The following is a 25,831-nucleotide window of genomic DNA, read 5'->3' on the forward strand; positions in this document are numbered from 1 at the left end:
CACCCTCACTCACTGGGGCTCCCTCTCACACTCACTCACTTATGCTCCCTCTCACCCTCCCTCTCGCAGGCTCCCTCACAACTACTGTCACGCAGGCTGCCTCTCACCCTCCCTCATTGTGATCTCGCTCTCACCCTCCTTTACTGTGATCTCGCTCTCACCCTCCCTCACTCAGGCTCCCCTTCACCTTCACTCACCTAGACTCCCTGACACCGTCCCTCACTCAGGTCCCTCTCGCCTTTGCACACTTAGTTCCCTCTCGCCCTCACTCAGGCTCCCTCTCACCCTCACTCTCTCAGGCTCCCTCACGACTACTGTCACTCACGCTGCCTCCCACCCTCCCTCATTGTGATCTCGCTCTCACCCTCCATCACTCAGGCTCCCTCTCACACTGACTCACTCGGGATTCCTCTCACCCACACTCATTCGGGCTCCCTCTCTCCCTCACTCAGACTCCCTCTTTCCCTCCCTCACTCAGTCTCCCTGGCAACCTGTCTCACTTAGGCTCCCTCTCACTCACCCTCTTTGTGACCTCGCTCTCACCCTCCCTCACTCCGGTTCCCTTACAACCTCTGTCATTCAGGCTCCATGTCACCCTCCCTCACTGTGACCTTTCTCTCAGCCTCCATCACTCAGGGGCCCTCTCACCTTCCCTCACTTAGGATCCCTCACACAGTTCTTCACTCAGGCTCCATCATACACTCCCTATTTCAAGCTCCCTGGCAACCTCTCTCACTCAGGCTCCCTCTCACCCTCACTCATTTTGACCTCGCTCTCACCCTCCCTCACCTAGGCTCCCTCTAACCCTCCCTCACTCAGCTCCCTCTCACCTTCCCTCACTCAGTTGCTTTCTCACCCTGACTCATTCGGGCTCCCTGTCCCCCTCACTCACTCGGGATCCCTCTCACTCTCCCTCACGTGAGCTCCCTGTAAGCCTTCCTCACTGTGTCTCCCTCACACCCTCCCTCACCCAGGCTCCCTGTCACACTCCCTCACTCAGACTCCGTCTCTACCTCCCTTAGACTCCCTCTCTCCCTCCCTCAGCCTCCCTCTCTCCCTCCCTCACTCAGTCTCCCAGGCAACCTGTCTCACTCAGGCTCCCTGGCAACCTGTCTCACTCAGGCTCCCTGTCACCCTCCCTCATTGTGACCTCGCTCTCCCCCTCCTTCACTGTGACCTCGCTCTCACCCTCCCTCACTCATTCTACCCCTCACCTTCACTCAGTCTCCCCCTCATCTTCACTCACCTAGACTCCCTGTAACCCTCCCTCACTCAGGTCCCTCTCCCCTTCCCACACTCCATTCCCTCTCGCACTCACTCAGGCTCCCTCTCACCCTCACTAACTCGGGCTCCCTCTCACACTCACTCACCTATTCTACCACTCACCCTCCCTCTCTCAGGCTCCCTCACAACTACTGTCACTCAGGCTGCCTCCCTCCCTCCCTCATTGTGCCCTAGCTCTCACCCTCCATCACTCAGGCTCCCTGTCACCCTCACTCACTCGGGATCCCTATCACTCTCCCTCACTTGGGCTCCCTGTAAGCCTCTCTCACTGGGTTTCCCTCACACCTTCCCTCCCTCAGGCTCCGTCATAATCTCCATCCCTCAGGCTCCATTTCACACTCCCTCACTCAGACTCCCTCTCTCCCTCACTCAGGCTCTCTCTCTTCCTCCCTCACTCAGTTTCCCTGGCAACCTCTGTCACTCAGGCTACCTTTCACCCTCCTTCACTGTGACCTCGCTCTCACCCTCCCTCACTCAGGCTCCCCCTCACCTTCACTCTCCTAGACTCCCTGTAACCCTCCCTCACTCAGGTCTCTCTAACCTTCCCTCCCTCAGTTTCCCTCTCACCCTCACTCAGGCTCCCTCTCACCGTCCCTCACTCCGGCTCCCTCTCTCTAATCCTCTCTCACTCAAGCTCCTTCTCACCCTCCCTCACCTTGACCTCGCTCTCACTGTCCCTCACTCAGGCTCCCACTCACCTTCACTCACCTAGACTCCCTGTAACCCTCCCTCACTCAGGTCCCTCTCCCCTTCCCACACTCATTTCCCTCTCGCACTCACTCAGGCTCCCTCTCAACCTCACTAACTCGGGCTCACTCTCACACTCACTCACCTATTCTACCACTCACCCTCCCTCTCTCAGGCTCCCCTTCACCTTCACTCACCTAGACTCCCTGACACTGTCCTTCACTCAGGTCCCTCTTGCCTTCGCACACTTAGTTCCCTCTCGCCCTCACTTAGGCTCCCTCTCACCCTCACTCTCTCAGGCTCCCTCACGACTACTGTCACTCACGCTGCCTCCCACCCTCCCTCATTGTGATCTCGCTCTCACCCTCCATCACTCAGGCTCCCACACACACTGACACACTCAGGCTCACACACACACTGACACACTCGGGCTCCCTGTCACCCTCACTCATACGGGATCCCTCTCACCCTCCCTCACTTGACTCCCTCTCACCCTCACTGGGGCTCCCTCACACCTTCCCTCACTCAGGCTCCCTCAGAACCTCTCTCACTCAAGTTGCATCCCACCCACCCTCATTGTGCCCTAGCTCTCACCCTCCATCACTCAGGCTCCCTGTCACCCTCACTCACTCGGGATCCCTATCACTCTCCGTCACTTTGGCTCCCTATAAGCCTCCCTCATTTGGTCTCCCTCACGCCTTCCCTCACTCAGGCTCCCTCATACCCTCCCTCACTCAGGCTCCCTTTCACACTCCCTCACTCAGACTCCCTCTCTCCCTCCCTCCATCCCTCAGGCTCCCTCTCTCCCTCCCTCACTAAGTCTTCCAGGCAACCTGTCTCACTCAGTCTCCCTGGCAGCCTGTCTCACTCAGGCTCCCTGTCACCCCCCCCTTCATTGTGACCTCGCTCTCACCCTCCTTCACTGTGACCTCGCTCTTACTCTCCATCACTCAGGCTCCCCCTCACCTTCACTCACCTAGACTCCCTGTAACCCTCCCTCACTCAGGTCCCTGTCCCCTTCCCACATTCAGTTCCCTCTCGCACTCACTCAGGCTCCCTCACAACTACTGTCACTCAGGCTGCCTCCCTGCCTCCCTCATTGTGATCTCGCTCTCACCCTCCATCACTCAGGCTCCCACACACACGGACTCACTCGGGCTCCCTGTCACCCTCACGCACTCGGGATCCCGCTCACCCTCACTCACTCGGCTCCCTCAGAACCTCTCTCACTCAGGCTCCATCCCGCCCTCCCTCATTGTGCCCTAGCTCTCACCCTCCATCACTCAGGCTCCCTGTCACCCTCACTCCCTTGGGATCCCTATCACTCTCACTCACTTGGGCTCCATGTAAGCCTTCCTCACTGTGTCTCCCTCACACCCTCCCTCACCCAGGCTCCCTGTCACACTCCCTCACTCAGACTCCGTCTCCACCTCACTTAGACTCCCTCTCTCCCTCCCTCAGCCTCCCTCTCTCCCTCCCTCACTCAGTCTCCCAGGCAACCTGTCTCACTCAGGCTCCCTGGCAACCTGTCTCACTCAGGCTCCCTGTCACCCTCCCTCATTGTACCTCGCTCTCACCCTCCCCCACTCAGGTCCCACTCCCCTTCCCACACTCAGTTCCCTCTCGCCCTCACTCAGACTCCCTCTCACCCTCACTAACTCGGGTGCCCTCTCACCCTCACTCACTCGGGTTCCTTCTCACCCTCACTCACTGGGGCTCCCTCTCACACTCACTCACTTATGCTCCCTCTCACCCTCCCTCTCGCAGGCTCCCTCACAACTACTGTCACGCAGGCTGCCTCTCACCCTCCCTCATTGTGATCTCGCTCTCACCCTCCTTTACTGTGATCTCGCTCTCACCCTCCCTCACTCAGGCTCCCCTTCACCTTCACTCACCTAGACTCCCTGACACCGTCCCTCACTCAGGTCCCTCTCGCCTTTGCACACTTAGTTCCCTCTCGCCCTCACTCAGGCTCCCTCTCACCCTCACTCTCTCAGGCTCCCTCACGACTACTGTCACTCACGCTGCCTCCCACCCTCCCTCATTGTGATCTCGCTCTCACCCTCCATCACTCAGGCTCCCTCTCACACTGACTCACTCGGGATTCCTCTCACCCACACTCATTCGGGCTCCCTCTCTCCCTCACTCAGACTCCCTCTTTCCCTCCCTCACTCAGTCTCCCTGGCAACCTGTCTCACTTAGGCTCCCTCTCACTCACCCTCTTTGTGACCTCGCTCTCACCCTCCCTCACTCCGGTTCCCTTACAACCTCTGTCATTCAGGCTCCATGTCACCCTCCCTCACTGTGACCTTTCTCTCAGCCTCCATCACTCAGGGGCCCTCTCACCTTCCCTCACTTAGGATCCCTCACACAGTTCTTCACTCAGGCTCCATCATACACTCCCTATTTCAAGCTCCCTGGCAACCTCTCTCACTCAGGCTCCCTCTCACCCTCACTCATTTTGACCTCGCTCTCACCCTCCCTCACCTAGGCTCCCTCTAACCCTCCCTCACTCAGCTCCCTCTCACCTTCCCTCACTCAGTTGCTTTCTCACCCTGACTCATTCGGGCTCCCTGTCCCCCTCACTCACTCGGGATCCCTCTCACTCTCCCTCACGTGAGCTCCCTGTAAGCCTTCCTCACTGTGTCTCCCTCACACCCTCCCTCACCCAGGCTCCCTGTCACACTCCCTCACTCAGACTCCGTCTCTACCTCCCTTAGACTCCCTCTCTCCCTCCCTCAGCCTCCCTCTCTCCCTCCCTCACTCAGTCTCCCAGGCAACCTGTCTCACTCAGGCTCCCTGGCAACCTGTCTCACTCAGGCTCCCTGTCACCCTCCCTCATTGTGACCTCGCTCTCCCCCTCCTTCACTGTGACCTCGCTCTCACCCTCCCTCACTCATTCTACCCCTCACCTTCACTCAGTCTCCCCCTCATCTTCACTCACCTAGACTCCCTGTAACCCTCCCTCACTCAGGTCCCTCTCCCCTTCCCACACTCCATTCCCTCTCGCACTCACTCAGGCTCCCTCTCACCCTCACTAACTCGGGCTCCCTCTCACACTCACTCACCTATTCTACCACTCACCCTCCCTCTCTCAGGCTCCCTCACAACTACTGTCACTCAGGCTGCCTCCCTCCCTCCCTCATTGTGCCCTAGCTCTCACCCTCCATCACTCAGGCTCCCTGTCACCCTCACTCACTCGGGATCCCTATCACTCTCCCTCACTTGGGCTCCCTGTAAGCCTCTCTCACTGGGTTTCCCTCACACCTTCCCTCCCTCAGGCTCCGTCATAATCTCCATCCCTCAGGCTCCATTTCACACTCCCTCACTCAGACTCCCTCTCTCCCTCACTCAGGCTCTCTCTCTTCCTCCCTCACTCAGTTTCCCTGGCAACCTCTGTCACTCAGGCTACCTTTCACCCTCCTTCACTGTGACCTCGCTCTCACCCTCCCTCACTCAGGCTCCCCCTCACCTTCACTCTCCTAGACTCCCTGTAACCCTCCCTCACTCAGGTCTCTCTAACCTTCCCTCCCTCAGTTTCCCTCTCACCCTCACTCAGGCTCCCTCTCACCGTCCCTCACTCCGGCTCCCTCTCTCTAATCCTCTCTCACTCAAGCTCCTTCTCACCCTCCCTCACCTTGACCTCGCTCTCACTGTCCCTCACTCAGGCTCCCACTCACCTTCACTCACCTAGACTCCCTGTAACCCTCCCTCACTCAGGTCCCTCTCCCCTTCCCACACTCATTTCCCTCTCGCACTCACTCAGGCTCCCTCTCAACCTCACTAACTCGGGCTCACTCTCACACTCACTCACCTATTCTACCACTCACCCTCCCTCTCTCAGGCTCCCCTTCACCTTCACTCACCTAGACTCCCTGACACTGTCCTTCACTCAGGTCCCTCTTGCCTTCGCACACTTAGTTCCCTCTCGCCCTCACTTAGGCTCCCTCTCACCCTCACTCTCTCAGGCTCCCTCACGACTACTGTCACTCACGCTGCCTCCCACCCTCCCTCATTGTGATCTCGCTCTCACCCTCCATCACTCAGGCTCCCACACACACTGACACACTCAGGCTCACACACACACTGACACACTCGGGCTCCCTGTCACCCTCACTCATACGGGATCCCTCTCACCCTCCCTCACTTGACTCCCTCTCACCCTCACTGGGGCTCCCTCACACCTTCCCTCACTCAGGCTCCCTCAGAACCTCTCTCACTCAAGTTGCATCCCACCCACCCTCATTGTGCCCTAGCTCTCACCCTCCATCACTCAGGCTCCCTGTCACCCTCACTCACTCGGGATCCCTATCACTCTCCGTCACTTTGGCTCCCTATAAGCCTCCCTCATTTGGTCTCCCTCACGCCTTCCCTCACTCAGGCTCCCTCATACCCTCCCTCACTCAGGCTCCCTTTCACACTCCCTCACTCAGACTCCCTCTCTCCCTCCCTCCATCCCTCAGGCTCCCTCTCTCCCTCCCTCACTAAGTCTTCCAGGCAACCTGTCTCACTCAGTCTCCCTGGCAGCCTGTCTCACTCAGGCTCCCTGTCACCCCCCCCCTTCATTGTGACCTCGCTCTCACCCTCCTTCACTGTGACCTCGCTCTTACTCTCCATCACTCAGGCTCCCCCTCACCTTCACTCACCTAGACTCCCTGTAACCCTCCCTCACTCAGGTCCCTGTCCCCTTCCCACATTCAGTTCCCTCTCGCACTCACTCAGGCTCCCTCACAACTACTGTCACTCAGGCTGCCTCCCTGCCTCCCTCATTGTGATCTCGCTCTCACCCTCCATCACTCAGGCTCCCACACACACGGACTCACTCGGGCTCCCTGTCACCCTCACGCACTCGGGATCCCGCTCACCCTCACTCACTCGGCTCCCTCAGTCCTAATACGAATCCTCTTTGTTAGTTTCTCACTGATGTAGAGATATTCTACTGACTTGTTAAAGTGTTCAAGTTTATAATATTTATTGAAAAATTCTATAATAATTAGTAGCTATGAATTTTGTTTTAATGTCTTCAGTTTTTATTTAGACTTCACACCCTCCCTCACCCAGGCTCCCTGTCACACTCCCTCACTCAGACTCCGTCTCCACCTCACTTAGACTCCCTCTCTCCCTCCCTCAGCCTCCCTCTCTCCCTCCCTCACTCAGTCTCCCAGGCAACCTGTCTCACTCAGGCTCCCTGGCAACCTGTCTCACTCAGGCTCCCTGTCACCCTCCCTCATTGTACCTCGCTCTCACCCTCCCCCACTCAGGTCCCACTCCCCTTCCCACACTCAGTTCCCTCTCGCCCTCACTCAGACTCCCTCTCACCCTCACTAACTCGGGTGCCCTCTCACCCTCACTCACTCGGGTTCCTTCTCACCCTCACTCACTGGGGCTCCCTCTCACACTCACTCACTTATGCTCCCTCTCACCCTCCCTCTCGCAGGCTCCCTCACAACTACTGTCACGCAGGCTGCCTCTCACCCTCCCTCATTGTGATCTCGCTCTCACCCTCCTTTACTGTGATCTCGCTCTCACCCTCCCTCACTCAGGCTCCCCTTCACCTTCACTCACCTAGACTCCCTGACACCGTCCCTCACTCAGGTCCCTCTCGCCTTTGCACACTTAGTTCCCTCTCGCCCTCACTCAGGCTCCCTCTCACCCTCACTCTCTCAGGCTCCCTCACGACTACTGTCACTCACGCTGCCTCCCACCCTCCCTCATTGTGATCTCGCTCTCACCCTCCATCACTCAGGCTCCCTCTCACACTGACTCACTCGGGATTCCTCTCACCCACACTCATTCGGGCTCCCTCTCTCCCTCACTCAGACTCCCTCTTTCCCTCCCTCACTCAGTCTCCCTGGCAACCTGTCTCACTTAGGCTCCCTCTCACTCACCCTCTTTGTGACCTCGCTCTCACCCTCCCTCACTCCGGTTCCCTTACAACCTCTGTCATTCAGGCTCCATGTCACCCTCCCTCACTGTGACCTTTCTCTCAGCCTCCATCACTCAGGGGCCCTCTCACCTTCCCTCACTTAGGATCCCTCACACAGTTCTTCACTCAGGCTCCATCATACACTCCCTATTTCAAGCTCCCTGGCAACCTCTCTCACTCAGGCTCCCTCTCACCCTCACTCATTTTGACCTCGCTCTCACCCTCCCTCACCTAGGCTCCCTCTAACCCTCCCTCACTCAGCTCCCTCTCACCTTCCCTCACTCAGTTGCTTTCTCACCCTGACTCATTCGGGCTCCCTGTCCCCCTCACTCACTCGGGATCCCTCTCACTCTCCCTCACGTGAGCTCCCTGTAAGCCTTCCTCACTGTGTCTCCCTCACACCCTCCCTCACCCAGGCTCCCTGTCACACTCCCTCACTCAGACTCCGTCTCTACCTCCCTTAGACTCCCTCTCTCCCTCCCTCAGCCTCCCTCTCTCCCTCCCTCACTCAGTCTCCCAGGCAACCTGTCTCACTCAGGCTCCCTGGCAACCTGTCTCACTCAGGCTCCCTGTCACCCTCCCTCATTGTGACCTCGCTCTCCCCCTCCTTCACTGTGACCTCGCTCTCACCCTCCCTCACTCATTCTACCCCTCACCTTCACTCAGTCTCCCCCTCATCTTCACTCACCTAGACTCCCTGTAACCCTCCCTCACTCAGGTCCCTCTCCCCTTCCCACACTCCATTCCCTCTCGCACTCACTCAGGCTCCCTCTCACCCTCACTAACTCGGGCTCCCTCTCACACTCACTCACCTATTCTACCACTCACCCTCCCTCTCTCAGGCTCCCTCACAACTACTGTCACTCAGGCTGCCTCCCTCCCTCCCTCATTGTGCCCTAGCTCTCACCCTCCATCACTCAGGCTCCCTGTCACCCTCACTCACTCGGGATCCCTATCACTCTCCCTCACTTGGGCTCCCTGTAAGCCTCTCTCACTGGGTTTCCCTCACACCTTCCCTCCCTCAGGCTCCGTCATAATCTCCATCCCTCAGGCTCCATTTCACACTCCCTCACTCAGACTCCCTCTCTCCCTCACTCAGGCTCTCTCTCTTCCTCCCTCACTCAGTTTCCCTGGCAACCTCTGTCACTCAGGCTACCTTTCACCCTCCTTCACTGTGACCTCGCTCTCACCCTCCCTCACTCAGGCTCCCCCTCACCTTCACTCTCCTAGACTCCCTGTAACCCTCCCTCACTCAGGTCTCTCTAACCTTCCCTCCCTCAGTTTCCCTCTCACCCTCACTCAGGCTCCCTCTCACCGTCCCTCACTCCGGCTCCCTCTCTCTAATCCTCTCTCACTCAAGCTCCTTCTCACCCTCCCTCACCTTGACCTCGCTCTCACTGTCCCTCACTCAGGCTCCCACTCACCTTCACTCACCTAGACTCCCTGTAACCCTCCCTCACTCAGGTCCCTCTCCCCTTCCCACACTCATTTCCCTCTCGCACTCACTCAGGCTCCCTCTCAACCTCACTAACTCGGGCTCACTCTCACACTCACTCACCTATTCTACCACTCACCCTCCCTCTCTCAGGCTCCCCTTCACCTTCACTCACCTAGACTCCCTGACACTGTCCTTCACTCAGGTCCCTCTTGCCTTCGCACACTTAGTTCCCTCTCGCCCTCACTTAGGCTCCCTCTCACCCTCACTCTCTCAGGCTCCCTCACGACTACTGTCACTCACGCTGCCTCCCACCCTCCCTCATTGTGATCTCGCTCTCACCCTCCATCACTCAGGCTCCCACACACACTGACACACTCAGGCTCACACACACACTGACACACTCGGGCTCCCTGTCACCCTCACTCATACGGGATCCCTCTCACCCTCCCTCACTTGACTCCCTCTCACCCTCACTGGGGCTCCCTCACACCTTCCCTCACTCAGGCTCCCTCAGAACCTCTCTCACTCAAGTTGCATCCCACCCACCCTCATTGTGCCCTAGCTCTCACCCTCCATCACTCAGGCTCCCTGTCACCCTCACTCACTCGGGATCCCTATCACTCTCCGTCACTTTGGCTCCCTATAAGCCTCCCTCATTTGGTCTCCCTCACGCCTTCCCTCACTCAGGCTCCCTCATACCCTCCCTCACTCAGGCTCCCTTTCACACTCCCTCACTCAGACTCCCTCTCTCCCTCCCTCCATCCCTCAGGCTCCCTCTCTCCCTCCCTCACTAAGTCTTCCAGGCAACCTGTCTCACTCAGTCTCCCTGGCAGCCTGTCTCACTCAGGCTCCCTGTCACCCCCCCCTTCATTGTGACCTCGCTCTCACCCTCCTTCACTGTGACCTCGCTCTTACTCTCCATCACTCAGGCTCCCCCTCACCTTCACTCACCTAGACTCCCTGTAACCCTCCCTCACTCAGGTCCCTGTCCCCTTCCCACATTCAGTTCCCTCTCGCACTCACTCAGGCTCCCTCACAACTACTGTCACTCAGGCTGCCTCCCTGCCTCCCTCATTGTGATCTCGCTCTCACCCTCCATCACTCAGGCTCCCACACACACGGACTCACTCGGGCTCCCTGTCACCCTCACGCACTCGGGATCCCGCTCACCCTCACTCACTCGGCTCCCTCAGAACCTCTCTCACTCAGGCTCCATCCCGCCCTCCCTCATTGTGCCCTAGCTCTCACCCTCCATCACTCAGGCTCCCTGTCACCCTCACTCCCTTGGGATCCCTATCACTCTCACTCACTTGGGCTCCATGTAAGCCTTCCTCACTGTGTCTCCCTCACACCCTCCCTCACCCAGGCTCCCTGTCACACTCCCTCACTCAGACTCCGTCTCCACCTCACTTAGACTCCCTCTCTCCCTCCCTCAGCCTCCCTCTCTCCCTCCCTCACTCAGTCTCCCAGGCAACCTGTCTCACTCAGGCTCCCTGGCAACCTGTCTCACTCAGGCTCCCTGTCACCCTCCCTCATTGTACCTCGCTCTCACCCTCCCCCACTCAGGTCCCACTCCCCTTCCCACACTCAGTTCCCTCTCGCCCTCACTCAGACTCCCTCTCACCCTCACTAACTCGGGTGCCCTCTCACCCTCACTCACTCGGGTTCCTTCTCACCCTCACTCACTGGGGCTCCCTCTCACACTCACTCACTTATGCTCCCTCTCACCCTCCCTCTCGCAGGCTCCCTCACAACTACTGTCACGCAGGCTGCCTCTCACCCTCCCTCATTGTGATCTCGCTCTCACCCTCCTTTACTGTGATCTCGCTCTCACCCTCCCTCACTCAGGCTCCCCTTCACCTTCACTCACCTAGACTCCCTGACACCGTCCCTCACTCAGGTCCCTCTCGCCTTTGCACACTTAGTTCCCTCTCGCCCTCACTCAGGCTCCCTCTCACCCTCACTCTCTCAGGCTCCCTCACGACTACTGTCACTCACGCTGCCTCCCACCCTCCCTCATTGTGATCTCGCTCTCACCCTCCATCACTCAGGCTCCCTCTCACACTGACTCACTCGGGATTCCTCTCACCCACACTCATTCGGGCTCCCTCTCTCCCTCACTCAGACTCCCTCTTTCCCTCCCTCACTCAGTCTCCCTGGCAACCTGTCTCACTTAGGCTCCCTCTCACTCACCCTCTTTGTGACCTCGCTCTCACCCTCCCTCACTCCGGTTCCCTTACAACCTCTGTCATTCAGGCTCCATGTCACCCTCCCTCACTGTGACCTTTCTCTCAGCCTCCATCACTCAGGGGCCCTCTCACCTTCCCTCACTTAGGATCCCTCACACAGTTCTTCACTCAGGCTCCATCATACACTCCCTATTTCAAGCTCCCTGGCAACCTCTCTCACTCAGGCTCCCTCTCACCCTCACTCATTTTGACCTCGCTCTCACCCTCCCTCACCTAGGCTCCCTCTAACCCTCCCTCACTCAGCTCCCTCTCACCTTCCCTCACTCAGTTGCTTTCTCACCCTGACTCATTCGGGCTCCCTGTCCCCCTCACTCACTCGGGATCCCTCTCACTCTCCCTCACGTGAGCTCCCTGTAAGCCTTCCTCACTGTGTCTCCCTCACACCCTCCCTCACCCAGGCTCCCTGTCACACTCCCTCACTCAGACTCCGTCTCTACCTCCCTTAGACTCCCTCTCTCCCTCCCTCAGCCTCCCTCTCTCCCTCCCTCACTCAGTCTCCCAGGCAACCTGTCTCACTCAGGCTCCCTGGCAACCTGTCTCACTCAGGCTCCCTGTCACCCTCCCTCATTGTGACCTCGCTCTCCCCCTCCTTCACTGTGACCTCGCTCTCACCCTCCCTCACTCATTCTACCCCTCACCTTCACTCAGTCTCCCCCTCATCTTCACTCACCTAGACTCCCTGTAACCCTCCCTCACTCAGGTCCCTCTCCCCTTCCCACACTCCATTCCCTCTCGCACTCACTCAGGCTCCCTCTCACCCTCACTAACTCGGGCTCCCTCTCACACTCACTCACCTATTCTACCACTTACCCTCCCTCTCTCAGGCTCCCTCACAACTACTGTCACTCAGGCTGCCTCCCTCCCTCCCTCATTGTGCCCTAGCTCTCACCCTCCATCACTCAGGCTCCCTGTCACCCTCACTCACTCGGGATCCCTATCACTCTCCCTCACTTGGGCTCCCTGTAAGCCTCTCTCACTGGGTTTCCCTCACACCTTCCCTCCCTCAGGCTCCGTCATAATCTCCATCACTCAGGCTCCATTTCACACTCCCTCACTCAGACTCCCTCTCTCCCTCACTCAGGCTCTCTCTCTTCCTCCCTCACGCAGTTTCCCTGGCAACCTCTGTCACTCAGGCTACCTTTCACCCTCCTTCACTGTGACCTCGCTCTCACCCTCCCTCACTCAGGCTCCCCCTCACCTTCACTCACCTAGACTCCCTGTAACCCTCCCTCACTCAGGTCTCTCTAACCTTCCCTCCCTCAGTTTCCCTCTCACCCTCACTCAGGCTCCCTCTCACCCTCCCTCACTCCGGCTCCCTCTCTCTAATCCTCTCTCACTCAAGCTCCTTCTCACCCTCCCTCACCTTGGCCTCGCTCTCACTGTCCCTCACTCAGGCTCCCACTCACCTTCACTCAGGTCCCTCTCCCCTTCCCACACTCAGTTCCCTCTCGCACTCACTCAGGCTCCCTCTCACCCTCACTCACTCGTGTTCCATCTCACCCTCACTCACTCGGGCTCACTTTCACACTCACTCACCTATGCTACCACTCACCCTCCCTCTCTCACTCTCCCACACTCAGTTCCCTCTCGCCCTCACTCAGACTCCCTCTCAGCCTCACTCACTCGGGTGCCCTCTCACCCTCACTCAGATTCCCTCTCGCCCTCACTCACTCGGGCTCCCTCTCACTCTCACTCACTTATGCTCCCTCTCACCCTCCCTCTCTCAGGCTCCGCTTCACCTTCACTCACCTAGACTCCCTGACACTGTCCCTCACTCAGGTCCCTCTTGCCTTCGCACACTTAGTTCCCTCTCGCCCTCACTCTTTCAGGCTCCCTCACGACTACTGTCACTCACGCTGCCTCCCACCCTCCCTCATTGTGATCTCGCTCTCACCCTCCATCACTCAGGCTCCCACACACACTGACACACTCGGGCTCCCTGTCACCCTCACTCATACGGGATCCCTCTCACCCTCCCTCACTTGACTCCCTCTCACCCTCACTGGGGCTCCCTCACACCTTCCCTCACTCAGGCTCCCTCAGAACCTCTCTCACTCAAGTTGCATCCCACCCACCCTCATTGTGCCCTAGCTGTCACCCTCCATCACTCAGGCTCCCTGTCACCCTCACTCACTCGGGATCCCTATCACTCTCCGTCACTTTGGCTCCCTATAAGCCTCCCTCATTTGGTCTCCCTCACGCCTTCCCTCACTCAGGCTCCCTCATACCCTCCCTCACTCAGGCTCCCTTTCACACTCCCTCACTCAGACTCCCTCTCTCCCTCCCTCCATCCCTCAGGCTCCCTCTCTCCCTCCCTCACTAAGTCTTCCAGGCAACCTGTCTCACTCAGTCTCCCTGGCAGCCTGTCTCACTCAGGCTCCCTGTCACCCCCCCCTTCATTGTGACCTCGCTCTCACCCTCCTTCACTGTGACCTCGCTCTTACTCTCCATCACTCAGGCTCCCCCTCACCTTCACTCACCTAGACTCCCTGTAACCCTCCCTCACTCAGGTCCCTGTCCCCTTCCCACATTCAGTTCCCTCTCGCACTCACTCAGGCTCCCTCACAACTACTGTCACTCAGGCTGCCTCCCTGCCTCCCTCATTGTGATCTCGCTCTCACCCTCCGTCACTCAGGCTCCCACACACACTGACTCACTCGAGCTCCCTGTCACCCTCACGCACTCGGGATCCCGCTCACCCTCACTCACTCGGCTCCCTCAGAACCTCTCTCACTCAGGCTCCATCCCGCCCTCCCTTATTGTGCCCTAGCTCTCACCCTCCATCACTCAGGCTCCCTGTCACCCTCACTCCCGTGGGATCCCTATCACTCTCACTCACTTGGGCTCCATGTAAGCCTTCCTCACTGTGTCTCCCTCACACCCTCCCTCACCCAGGCTCCCTGTCACACTCCCTCACTCAGACTCCGTCTCCACCTCACTTAGACTCCCTCTCTCCCTCCCTCAGCCTCCCTCTCTCCCTCCCTCACTCAGTCTCCCAGGCAACCTGTCTCACTCAGGCTCCCTGGCAACCTGTCTCACTCAGGCTCCCTGTCACCCTCCCTCATTGTACCTCGCTCTCACCCTCCCCCACTCAGGTCCCACTCCCCTTCCCACACTCAGTTCCCTCTCGCCCTCACTCAGACTCCCTCTCACCCTCACTAACTCGGGTGCCCTCTCACCCTCACTCACTCGGGTTCCGTCTCACCCTCACTCACTGGGGCTCCCTCTCACACTCACTCACTTATGCTCCCTCTCACCCTCCCTCTCGCAGGCTCCCTCACAACTACTGTCACGCAGGCTGCCTCTCACCCTCCCTCATTGTGATCTCGCTCTCACCCTCCTTTACTGTGATCTCGCTCTCACCCTCCCTCACTCAGGCTCCCCTTCACCTTCACTCACCTAGACTCCCTGACACCGTCCCTCACTCAGGTCCCTCTCGCCTTTGCACACTTAGTTCCCTCTCGCCCTCACTCAGGCTCCCTCTCACCCTCACTCTCTCAGGCTCCCTCACGACTACTGTCACTCACGCTGCCTCCCACCCTCCCTCATTGTGATCTCGCTCTCACCCTCCATCACTCAGGCTCCCTCTCACACTGACTCACTCGGGATTCCTCTCACCCACACTCATTCGGGCTCCCTCTCTCCCTCACTCAGACTCCCTCTTTCCCTCCCTCACTCAGTCTCCCTGGCAACCTGTCTCACTTAGGCTCCCTCTCACTCACCCTCTTTGTGACCTCGCTCTCACCCTCCCTCACTCCGGTTCCCTTACAACCTCTGTCATTCAGGCTCCATGTCACCCTCCCTCACTGTGACCTTTCTCTCAGCCTCCATCACTCAGGGGCCCTCTCACCTTCCCTCACTTAGGATCCCTCACACAGTTCTTCACTCAGGCTCCATCATACACTCCCTATTTCAAGCTCCCTGGCAACCTCTCTCACTCAGGCTCCCTCTCACCCTCACTCATTTTGACCTCGCTCTCACCCTCCCTCACCTAGGCTCCCTCTAACCCTCCCTCACTCAGCTCCCTCTCACCTTCCCTCACTCAGTTGCTTTCTCACCCTGACTCATTCGGGCTCCCTGTCCCCCTCACTCACTCGGGATCCCTCTCACTCTCCCTCACGTGAGCTCCCTGTAAGCCTTCCTCACTGTGTCTCCCTCACACCCTCCCTCACCCAGGCTCCCTGTCACACTCCCTCACTCAGACTCCGTCTCTACCTCCCTTAGACTCCCTCTCTCCCTCCCTCAGCCTCCCTCTCTCCCTCCCTCACTCAGTCTCCCAGGCAACCTGTCTCACTCAGGCTCCCTGGCAACCTGTCTCACTCAGGCTCCCTGTCACCCTCCCTCATTGTGACCTCGCTCTCCCCCTCCTTCACTGTGACCTCGCTCTCACCCTCCCTCACTCATTCTACCCCTCACCTTCACTCAGTCTCCCCCTCATCTTCACTCACCTAGACTCCCTGTAACCCTCCCTCACTCAGGTCCCTCTCCCCTTCCCACACTCCATTCCCTCTCGCACTCACTCAGGCTCCCTCTCACCCTCACTAACTCGGGCTCCCTCTCACACTCACTCACCTATTCTACCACTTACCCTCCCTCTCTCAGGCTCCCTCACAACTACTGTCACTCAGGCTGCCTCCCTCCCTCCCTCATTGTGCCCTAGCTCTCACCCTCCATCACTCAGGCTCCCTGTCACCCTCACTCACTCGGGATCCCTATCACTCTCCCTCACTTGGGCTCCCTGTAAGCCTCTCTCACTGGGTTTCCCTCACACCTTCCCTCCCTCAGGCTCCGTCATAATCTCCATCACTCAGGCTCCATTTCACACTCCCTCACTCAGACTCCCTCTCTCCCTCACTCAGGCTCTCTCTCTTCCTCCCTCACGCAGTTTCCCTGGCAACCTCTTTCACTCAGGCTACCTTTCACCCTCCTTCACTGTGACCTCGCTCTCACCCTCCCTCACTCAGGCTCCCCCTCACCTTCACTCACCTAGACTCCCTGTAACCCTCCCTCACTCAGGTCTCTCTAACCTTCCCTCCCTCAGTTTCCCTCTCACCCTCACTCAGGCTCCCTCTCACCCTCCCTCACTCCGGCTCCCTCTCTCTAATCCTCTCTCACTCAAGCTCCTTCTCACCCTCCCTCACCTTGGCCTCGCTCTCACTGTCCCTCACTCAGGCTCCCACTCACCTTCACTCAGGTCCCTCTCCCCTTCCCACACTCAGTTCCCTCTCGCACTCACTCAGGCTCCCTCTCACCCTCACTCACTCGTGTTCCATCTCACCCTCACTCACTCGGGCTCACTTTCACACTCACTCACCTATGCTACCACTCACCCTCCCTCTCTCACTCTCCCACACTCAGTTCCCTCTCGCCCTCACTCAGACTCCCTCTCAGCCTCACTCACTCGGGTGCCCTCTCACCCTCACTCAGATTCCCTCTCGCCCTCACTCACTCGGGCTCCCTCTCACTCTCACTCACTTATGCTCCCTCTCACCCTCCCTCTCTCAGGCTCCCCTTCACCTTCACTCACCTAGACTCCCTGACACTGTCCCTCACTCAGGTCCCTCTTGCCTTCGCACACTTAGTTCCCTCTCGCCCTCACTCTCTCAGGCTCCCTCACGACTACTGTCACTCACGCTGCCTCCCACCCTCCCTCATTGTGATCTCGCTCTCACCCTCCATCACTCAGGCTCCCACACACACTGACACACTCGGGCTCCCTGTCACCCTCACTCATACGGGATCCCTCTCACCCTCCCTCACTTGACTCCCTCTCACCCTCACTGGGGCTCCCTCACACCTTCCCTCACTCAGGCTCCCTCAGAACCTCTCTCACTCAAGTTGCATCCCACCCACCCTCATTGTGCCCTAGCTCTCACCCTCCATCACTCAGGCTCCCTGTCACCCTCACTCACTCGGGATCCCTATCACTCTCCGTCACTTTGGCTCCCTATAAGCCTCCCTCATTTGGTCTCCCTCACGCCTTCCCTCACTCAGGCTCCCTCATACCCTCCCTCACTCAGGCTCCCTTTCACACTCCCTCACTCAGACTCCCTCTCTCCCTCCCTCCATCCCTCAGGCTCCCTCTCTCCCTCCCTCACTAAGTCTTCCAGGCAACCTGTCTCACTCAGTCTCCCTGGCAGCCTGTCTCACTCAGGCTCCCTGTCACCCCCCCCTTCATTGTGACCTCGCTCTCACCCTCCTTCACTGTGACCTCGCTCTTACTCTCCATCACTCAGGCTCCCCCTCACCTTCACTCACCTAGACTCCCTGTAACCCTCCCTCACTCAGGTCCCTGTCCCCTTCCCACATTCAGTTCCCTCTCGCACTCACTCAGGCTCCCTCACAACTACTGTCACTCAGGCTGCCTCCCTGCCTCCCTCATTGTGATCTCGCTCTCACCCTCCATCACTCAGGCTCCCACACACACTGACTCACTCGAGCTCCCTGTCACCCTCACGCACTCGGGATCCCGCTCACCCTCACTCACTCGGCTCCCTCAGAACCTCTCTCACTCAGGCTCCATCCCGCCCTCCCTTATTGTGCCCTAGCTCTCACCCTCCATCACTCAGGCTCCCTGTCACCCTCACTCCCTTGGGATCCCTATCACTCTCACTCACTTGGGCTCCATGTAAGCCTTCCTCACTGTGTCTCCCTCACACCCTCCCTCACCCAGGCTCCCTGTCACACTCCCTCACTCAGACTCCGTCTCCACCTCACTTAGACTCCCTCTCTCCCTCCCTCAGCCTCCCTCTCTCCCTCCCTCACTCAGTCTCCCAGGCAACCTGTCTCACTCAGGCTCCCTGGCAACCTGTCTCACTCAGGCTCCCTGTCACCCTCCCTCATTGTACCTCGCTCTCACCCTCCCCCACTCAGGTCCCACTCCCCTTCCCACACTCAGTTCCCTCTCGCCCTCACTCAGACTCCCTCTCACCCTCACTAACTCGGGTGCCCTCTCACCCTCACTCACTCGGGTTCCGTCTCACCCTCACTCACTGGGGCTCCCTCTCACACTCACTCACTTATGCTCCCTCTCACCCTCCCTCTCGCAGGCTCCCTCACAACTACTGTCACGCAGGCTGCCTCTCACCCTCCCTCATTGTGATCTCGCTCTCACCCTCCTTTACTGTGATCTCGCTCTCACCCTCCCTCACTCAGGCTCCCCTTCACCTTCACTCACCTAGACTCCCTGACACCGTCCCTCACTCAGGTCCCTCTCGCCTTTGCACACTTAGTTCCCTCTCGCCCTCACTCAGGCTCCCTCTCACCCTCACTCTCTCAGGCTCCCTCACGACTACTGTCACTCACGCTGCCTCCCACCCTCCCTCATTGTGATCTCGCTCTCACCCTCCATCACTCAGGCTCCCTCTCACACTGACTCACTCGGGATTCCTCTCACCCACACTCATTCGGGCTCCCTCTCTCCCTCACTCAGACTCCCTCTTTCCCTCCCTCACTCAGTCTCCCTGGCAACCTGTCTCACTTAGGCTCCCTCTCACTCACCCTCTTTGTGACCTCGCTCTCACCCTCCCTCACTCCGGTTCCCTTACAACCTCTGTCATTCAGGCTCCATGTCACCCTCCCTCACTGTGACCTTTCTCTCAGCCTCCATCACTCAGGGGCCCTCTCACCTTCCCTCACTTAGGATCCCTCACACAGTTCTTCACTCAGGCTCCATCATACACTCCCTATTTCAAGCTCCCTGGCAACCTCTCTCACTCAGGCTCCCTCTCACCCTCACTCATTTTGACCTCGCTCTCACCCTCCCTCACCTAGGCTCCCTCTAACCCTCCCTCACTCAGCTCCCTCTCACCTTCCCTCACTCAGTTGCTTTCTCACCCTGACTCATTCGGGCTCCCTGTCCCCCTCACTCACTCGGGATCCCTCTCACTCTCCCTCACGTGAGCTCCCTGTAAGCCTTCCTCACTGTGTCTCCCTCACACCCTCCCTCACCCAGGCTCCCTGTCACACTCCCTCACTCAGACTCCGTCTCTACCTCCCTTAGACTCCCTCTCTCCCTCCCTCAGCCTCCCTCTCTCCCTCCCTCACTCAGTCTCCCAGGCAACCTGTCTCACTCAGGCTCCCTGGCAACCTGTCTCACTCAGGCTCCCTGTCACCCTCCCTCATTGTGACCTCGCTCTCCCCCTCCTTCACTGTGACCTCGCTCTCACCCTCCCTCACTCATTCTACCCCTCACCTTCACTCAGTCTCCCCCTCATCTTCACTCACCTAGACTCCCTGTAACCCTCCCTCACTCAGGTCCCTCTCCCCTTCCCACACTCCATTCCCTCTCGCACTCACTCAGGCTCCCTCTCACCCTCACTAACTCGGGCTCCCTCTCACACTCACTCACCTATTCTACCACTCACCCTCCCTCTCTCAGGCTCCCTCACAACTACTGTCACTCAGGCTGCCTCCCTCCCTCCCTCATTGTGCCCTAGCTCTCACCCTCCATCACTCAGGCTCCCTGTCACCCTCACTCACTCGGGATCCCTATCACTCTCCCTCACTTGGGCTCCCTGTAAGCCTCTCTCACTGGGTTTCCCTCACACCTTCCCTCCCTCAGGCTCCGTCATAATCTCCATCCCTCAGGCTCCATTTCACACTCCCTCACTCAGACTCCCTCTCTCCCTCACTCAGGCTCTCTCTCTTCCTCCCTCACTCAGTTTCCCTGGCAACCTCTGTCACTCAGGCTACCTTTCACCCTCCTTCACTGTGACCTCGCTCTCACCCTCCCTCACTCAGGCTCCCCCTCACCTTCACTCTCCTAGACTCCCTGTAACCCTCCCTCACTCAGGTCTCTCTAACCTTCCCTCCCTCAGTTTCCCTCTCACCCTCACTCAGGCTCCCTCTCACCGTCCCTCACTCCGGCTCCCTCTCTCTAATCCTCTCTCACTCAAGCTCCTTCTCACCCTCCCTCACCTTGACCTCGCTCTCACTGTCCCTCACTCAGGCTCCCACTCACCTTCACTCACCTAGACTCCCTGTAACCCTCCCTCACTCAGGTCCCTCTCCCCTTCCCACACTCATTTCCCTCTCGCACTCACTCAGGCTCCCTCTCAACCTCACTAACTCGGGCTCACTCTCACACTCACTCACCTATTCTACCACTCACCCTCCCTCTCTCAGGCTCCCCTTCACCTTCACTCACCTAGACTCCCTGACACTGTCCTTCACTCAGGTCCCTCTTGCCTTCGCACACTTAGTTCCCTCTCGCCCTCACTCAGGCTCCCTCTCACCCTCACTCTCTCAGGCTCCCTCACGACTACTGTCACTCACGCTGCCTCCCACCCTCCCTCATTGTGATCTCGCTCTCACCCTCCATCACTCAGGCTCCCACACACACTGACACACTCAGGCTCACACACACACTGACACACTCGGGCTCCCTGTCACCCTCACTCATACGGGATCCCTCTCACCCTCCCTCACTTGACTCCCTCTCACCCTCACTGGGGCTCCCTCACACCTTCCCTCACTCAGGCTCCCTCAGAACCTCTCTCACTCAAGTTGCATCCCACCCACCCTCATTGTGCCCTAGCTCTCACCCTCCATCACTCAGGCTCCCTGTCACCCTCACTCACTCGGGATCCCTATCACTCTCCGTCACTTTGGCTCCCTATAAGCCTCCCTCATTTGGTCTCCCTCACGCCTTCCCTCACTCAGGCTCCCTCATACCCTCCCTCACTCAGGCTCCCTTTCACACTCCCTCACTCAGACTCCCTCTCTCCCTCCCTCCATCCCTCAGGCTCCCTCTCTCCCTCCCTCACTAAGTCTTCCAGGCAACCTGTCTCACTCAGTCTCCCTGGCAGCCTGTCTCACTCAGGCTCCCTGTCACCCCCCCCTTCATTGTGACCTCGCTCTCACCCTCCTTCACTGTGACCTCGCTCTTACTCTCCATCACTCAGGCTCCCCCTCACCTTCACTCACCTAGACTCCCTGTAACCCTCCCTCACTCAGGTCCCTGTCCCCTTCCCACATTCAGTTCCCTCTCGCACTCACTCAGGCTCCCTCACAACTACTGTCACTCAGGCTGCCTCCCTGCCTCCCTCATTGTGATCTCGCTCTCACCCTCCATCACTCAGGCTCCCACACACACTGACTCACTCGAGCTCCCTGTCACCCTCACGCACTCGGGATCCCGCTCACCCTCACTCACTCGGCTCCCTCAGAACCTCTCTCACTCAGGCTCCATCCCGCCCTCCCTTATTGTGCCCTAGCTCTCACCCTCCATCACTCAGGCTCCCTGTCACCCTCACTCCCTTGGGATCCCTATCACTCTCACTCACTTGGGCTCCATGTAAGCCTTCCTCACTGTGTCTCCCTCACACCCTCCCTCACCCAGGCTCCCTGTCACACTCCCTCACTCAGACTCCGTCTCCACCTCACTTAGACTCCCTCTCTCCCTCCCTCAGCCTCCCTCTCTCCCTCCCTCACTCAGTCTCCCAGGCAACCTGTCTCACTCAGGCTCCCTGGCAACCTGTCTCACTCAGGCTCCCTGTCACCCTCCCTCATTGTACCTCGCTCTCACCCTCCCCCACTCAGGTCCCACTCCCCTTCCCACACTCAGTTCCCTCTCGCCCTCACTCAGACTCCCTCTCACCCTCACTAACTCGGGTGCCCTCTCACCCTCACTCACTCGGGTTCCGTCTCACCCTCACTCACTGGGGCTCCCTCTCACACTCACTCACTTATGCTCCCTCTCACCCTCCCTCTCGCAGGCTCCCTCACAACTACTGTCACGCAGGCTGCCTCTCACCCTCCCTCATTGTGATCTCGCTCTCACCCTCCTTTACTGTGATCTCGCTCTCACCCTCCCTCACTCAGGCTCCCCTTCACCTTCACTCACCTAGACTCCCTGACACCGTCCCTCACTCAGGTCCCTCTCGCCTTTGCACACTTAGTTCCCTCTCGCCCTCACTCAGGCTCCCTCTCACCCTCACTCTCTCAGGCTCCCTCACGACTACTGTCACTCACGCTGCCTCCCACCCTCCCTCATTGTGATCTCGCTCTCACCCTCCATCACTCAGGCTCCCTCTCACACTGACTCACTCGGGATTCCTCTCACCCACACTCATTCGGGCTCCCTCTCTCCCTCACTCAGACTCCCTCTTTCCCTCCCTCACTCAGTCTCCCTGGCAACCTGTCTCACTTAGGCTCCCTCTCACTCACCCTCTTTGTGACCTCGCTCTCACCCTCCCTCACTCCGGTTCCCTTACAACCTCTGTCATTCAGGCTCCATGTCACCCTCCCTCACTGTGACCTTTCTCTCAGCCTCCATCACTCAGGGGCCCTCTCACCTTCCCTCACTTAGGATCCCTTACACAGTTCTTCACTCAGGCTCCATCATACACTCCCTATTTCAAGCTCCCTGGCAACCTCTCTCACTCAGGCTCCCTCTCACCCTCACTCATTTTGACCTCGCTCTCACCCTCCCTCACCTAGGCTCCCTCTAACCCTCCCTCACTCAGCTCCCTCTCACCTTCCCTCACTCAGTTGCTTTCTCACCCTGACTCATTCGGGCTCCCTGTCCCCCTCACTCACTCGGGATCCCTCTCACTCTCCCTCACGTGAGCTCCCTGTAAGCCTTCCTCACTGTGTCTCCCTCACACCCTCCCTCACCCAGGCTCCCTGTCACACTCCCTCACTCAGACTCCGTCTCTACCTCCCTTAGACTCCCTCTCTCCCTCCCTCAGCCTCCCTCTCTCCCTCCCTCACTCAGTCTCCCAGGCAACCTGTCTCACTCAGGCTCCCTGGCAACCTGTCTCACTCAGGCTCCCTGTCACCCTCCCTCATTGTGACCTCGCTCTCCCCCTCCTTCACTGTGACCTCGCTCTCACCCTCCCTCACTCATTCTACCCCTCACCTTCACTCAGTCTCCCCCTCATCTTCACTCACCTAGACTCCCTGTAACCCTCCCTCACTCAGGTCCCTCTCCCCTTCCCACACTCCATTCCCTCTCGCACTCACTCAGGCTCCCTCTCACCCTCACTAACTCGGGCTCCCTCTCACACTCACTCACCTATTCTACCACTCACCCTCCCTCTCTCAGGCTCCCTCACAACTACTGTCACTCAGGCTGCCTCCCTCCCTCCCTCATTGTGCCCTAGCTCTCACCCTCCATCACTCAGGCTCCCTGTCACCCTCACTCACTCGGGATCCCTATCACTCTCCCTCACTTGGGCTCCCTGTAAGCCTCTCTCACTGGGTTTCCCTCACACCTTCCCTCCCTCAGGCTCCGTCATAATCTCCATCCCTCAGGCTCCATTTCACACTCCCTCACTCAGACTCCCTCTCTCCCTCACTCAGGCTCTCTCTCTTCCTCCCTCACTCAGTTTCCCTGGCAACCTCTGTCACTCAGGCTACCTTTCACCCTCCTTCACTGTGACCTCGCTCTCACCCTCCCTCACTCAGGCTCCCCCTCACCTTCACTCTCCTAGACTCCCTGTAACCCTCCCTCACTCAGGTCTCTCTAACCTTCCCTCCCTCAGTTTCCCTCTCACCCTCACTCAGGCTCCCTCTCACCGTCCCTCACTCCGGCTCCCTCTCTCTAATCCTCTCTCACTCAAGCTCCTTCTCACCCTCCCTCACCTTGACCTCGCTCTCACTGTCCCTCACTCAGGCTCCCACTCACCTTCACTCACCTAGACTCCCTGTAACCCTCCCTCACTCAGGTCCCTCTCCCCTTCCCACACTCATTTCCCTCTCGCACTCACTCAGGCTCCCTCTCAACCTCACTAACTCGGGCTCACTCTCACACTCACTCACCTATTCTACCACTCACCCTCCCTCTCTCAGGCTCCCCTTCACCTTCACTCACCTAGACTCCCTGACACTGTCCTTCACTCAGGTCCCTCTTGCCTTCGCACACTTAGTTCCCTCTCGCCCTCACTCAGGCTCCCTCTCACCCTCACTCTCTCAGGCTCCCTCACGACTACTGTCACTCACGCTGCCTCCCACCCTCCCTCATTGTGATCTCGCTCTCACCCTCCATCACTCAGGCTCCCACACACACTGACACACTCAGGCTCACACACACACTGACACACTCGGGCTCCCTGTCACCCTCACTCATACGGGATCCCTCTCACCCTCCCTCACTTGACTCCCTCTCACCCTCACTGGGGCTCCCTCACACCTTCCCTCACTCAGGCTCCCTCAGAACCTCTCTCACTCAAGTTGCATCCCACCCACCCTCATTGTGCCCTAGCTCTCACCCTCCATCACTCAGGCTCCCTGTCACCCTCACTCACTCGGGATCCCTATCACTCTCCGTCACTTTGGCTCCCTATAAGCCTCCCTCATTTGGTCTCCCTCACGCCTTCCCTCACTCAGGCTCCCTCATACCCTCCCTCACTCAGGCTCCCTTTCACACTCCCTCACTCAGACTCCCTCTCTCCCTCCCTCCATCCCTCAGGCTCCCTCTCTCCCTCCCTCACTAAGTCTTCCAGGCAACCTGTCTCACTCAGTCTCCCTGGCAGCCTGTCTCACTCAGGCTCCCTGTCACCCCCCCCTTCATTGTGACCTCGCTCTCACCCTCCTTCACTGTGACCTCGCTCTTACTCTCCATCACTCAGGCTCCCCCTCACCTTCACTCACCTAGACTCCCTGTAACCCTCCCTCACTCAGGTCCCTGTCCCCTTCCCACATTCAGTTCCCTCTCGCACTCACTCAGGCTCCCTCACAACTACTGTCACTCAGGCTGCCTCCCTGCCTCCCTCATTGTGATCTCGCTCTCACCCTCCATCACTCAGGCTCCCACACACACGGACTCACTCGGGCTCCCTGTCACCCTCACGCACTCGGGATCCCGCTCACCCTCACTCACTCGGCTCCCTCAGAACCTCTCTCACTCAGGCTCCATCCCGCCCTCCCTCATTGTGCCCTAGCTCTCACCCTCCATCACTCAGGCTCCCTGTCACCCTCACTCCCTTGGGATCCCTATCACTCTCACTCACTTGGGCTCCATGTAAGCCTTCCTCACTGTGTCTCCCTCACACCCTCCCTCACCCAGGCTCCCTGTCACACTCCCTCACTCAGACTCCGTCTCCACCTCACTTAGACTCCCTCTCTCCCTCCCTCAGCCTCCCTCTCTCCCTCCCTCACTCAGTCTCCCAGGCAACCTGTCTCACTCAGGCTCCCTGGCAACCTGTCTCACTCAGGCTCCCTGTCACCCTCCCTCATTGTGACCTCGCTCTCCCCCTCCTTCACTGTGACCTCGCTCTCACCCTCCCTCACTCATTCTACCCC

The sequence above is a fragment of the Balaenoptera ricei genome, chromosome 16 (assembly GCF_028023285.1).
Source record: "Balaenoptera ricei isolate mBalRic1 chromosome 16, mBalRic1.hap2, whole genome shotgun sequence".
Classification (NCBI taxonomy): domain Eukaryota; kingdom Metazoa; phylum Chordata; class Mammalia; order Artiodactyla; family Balaenopteridae; genus Balaenoptera; species Balaenoptera ricei.